The sequence below is a fragment of the Homalodisca vitripennis genome, chromosome 7, assembly GCF_021130785.1.
Source record: "Homalodisca vitripennis isolate AUS2020 chromosome 7, UT_GWSS_2.1, whole genome shotgun sequence".
Lineage (NCBI taxonomy): Eukaryota > Metazoa > Arthropoda > Insecta > Hemiptera > Cicadellidae > Homalodisca > Homalodisca vitripennis.
This window is the reverse complement of record NC_060213.1, coordinates 27,356,566-27,359,102: the sequence shown is the minus strand read 5'-3', so window position 1 is coordinate 27,359,102 and position 2,537 is coordinate 27,356,566. Positions and strand designations below refer to the sequence as shown.

The following is a 2,537-nucleotide window of genomic DNA, read 5'->3' as shown; positions in this document are numbered from 1 at the left end:
TTATTTATAGAAGGATTTTGATTTGGTAAGAGAAAAGAGACTTCAGCTGAAGAAGACTACCGAGCATACTAGAAATAATAAACTCCTGCACATCCTTAAGAACAATGGCATTGACCTAGAGACTCGACCTCAACTCTCCGCTCCATGTTGCAGTCAGAAGAGGAGGCCGACTCGACTAATTTGTGACCGCTCTGCCGCGAGACACTTTTTTATATAGGCCTACTCATATACTCGCATACCTACATACTCATAAGTTTCATTTCCCTCACTGTATATGCACTTCGTGTGGCTTCGCATGCAATTTCGTGGGTTTTGCACGTGTGATTAGAGTGAATTATATTTCCGACGTCAATGTTGAGTATGCTTTTTTGCCACGATCAAGAAAATATGCCAAAAAGTGGCATTGTAATCCGTTCCTATCTTAGTATTTTTGTGCCACAGTTGATTTAGTCTTATTTCCCCCACCAAGGAAATATTTATGAAAGCACATTTCTGAGAATTCTACTTCTGTTAAAGATGGTTTTTATAACAATCTTTAAATTAATATGTATGTTATGAAGTAACTTTGACTTTAGTATCTGCATCACAGGACTGACCAATATATTTTGGTAATATTTACCAAAATGTACAGTTAAAAGTATACATTGTATGAAAATACTAAAAAATCTTTTTTTACTGTTTACAGTAAGAGATTGAAAACAATTAAAAGATATTATAATCTACTAGATGTTTCCCGCGGCTTCGCACGCTTTTCGTAAGCTTTGCTCGTGTATGAGCACTCTGGTTCAAGTGAATTATATTTTCAACGCCGATGTAGAGTTTGCCTGGTTTCCAAAATCAAGAAAATCCGTCAATAATGTTTGTTTATAGCAATTGTACATGTAAATGTAATTTATTATAAAGTGGTCTAACACTCAAGGTTTAAGTTCAACCTAAAATGTATTTTAAAGACAAATATACATAATAAATTAGCGCCTTCAAATAGTGTTTGGCTAATTAATATACGTAACTGTCTCGTAATTGCAGTTTATAATGTGCAGGCGCTTTGAAAACTTTTATCTTTTGCAGCGCCGCCTGTTAGCAAGTTACATTAATGTGAATAGCATATAAACCTTCCCCGTGGAAAAATACATATACATACCAATTTTCATAATAATCGGTCAAAAAGTTTCTGAGTCTATCAATGACATATATACAAACATTATCTTATATAGAAATATATATATATTTTGTAATTCAATGCTTATTGAATATATGTGTGTGTGTGTGTGTGTGTGTGTGTGTGTGTGTGTGTGTGTGTGTGTGTGTGTGTGTGTGTGTGTGTGTGTGTGTTCAATAAACATTGAATCACAAAAAGTACTTGCTCCGCCGGGACTCGAACCCGGAACTCTCACTTTCCGGGTGAATGTGCTACCATTACACCACAGAGCCCTTACTTTTTACGATTCAGTTATATTGTATTTGGCCGTATCTCTCACATATGCGTTTTTAAATAGCTAAACTAACATATGATCGGAGGACCAAATACCTGTCAAACGACTTTTGTTTACATTAATCAAATTTGTATAAATGGTAATAAGGTTATTGCCATTTATACAAATATGATTAATAATAATAATAATAAGGCTATTGCCATTTTTTCAAATTTGGTTAATGATAAGGCTATTGCCATTTATACTAATTTGATTAATATATATATATTTATATATATATATATATATATATATATATATATATATATATATATATATATATATATATAAGATGGATGAGGCACGATACTGAGAATACATCTATTTTTAACTTTATTAAGTTTAAACATATAAATAGACAAACACTTCTGTGTGTCTGGCGATTTGCCTGGTCAGTACAAACTATATAGACTCAAGTTGAATGAATGTCAAAAGGAACTACACTACTTCATTCGCCTTTCCTTTCATGTTGCTATGACATCATATGATACATTGATACAGGGTCACCATCAAGGTTTGTAGGCCAGTTCATGATCTATACGGACTGTGTCATTGCTGCTATTTATACAATTGCTTTCGCGATAGAACCAAGAATACTGAGCTGACCTTGTTACACTTCTCTCAATTCATAATCTCTAATGAAAACCTCATCGCTTGTGAAGTTCACTCCACTGACAATAGTGATCCCAATTCTGTAAAACCTCTAATGGCTCGCAGACTGCACAGATTCGTAAAAACTACCCTGAATAAAACAATTGAATCAAGAGTGCTCCAGCACATACACCGCCGGAGGGAAGCGAAGCTCACCAAAAGCTGTGTTTCAAATTGATTTGCGTTTCTCCTCTTTGTATCACTGGCACAACAATTCCACTGTGGTAATTTCACTAAAATCTTCTATGGGTTTATCTTGTATTGCGGTTGATAATAACAGTCTGTTGTCGCATCAAAATATTCCAGATAACCATAAAAAATAATTTGGAATATAATTTAGGTAAATTGAAGTATCGTGGAGGTAAATTTTTTAATTGCCAAGATTAATTTATACTACAAATAATTGGGTGGGGC

The 2,537-nt window shown here is 33.9% G+C and overlaps 1 non-coding gene across 1 annotated transcript; it reads right to left on the bottom strand.

The window, feature by feature from the left end:
- Positions 1-1,360: 1,360 nt before the first annotated feature.
- Positions 1,361-1,431, bottom strand: Trnas-gga. The gene has a single exon. It is a non-coding gene; the product is annotated as a tRNA-Ser (tRNA).
- Positions 1,432-2,537: the final 1,106 nt, after the last annotated feature.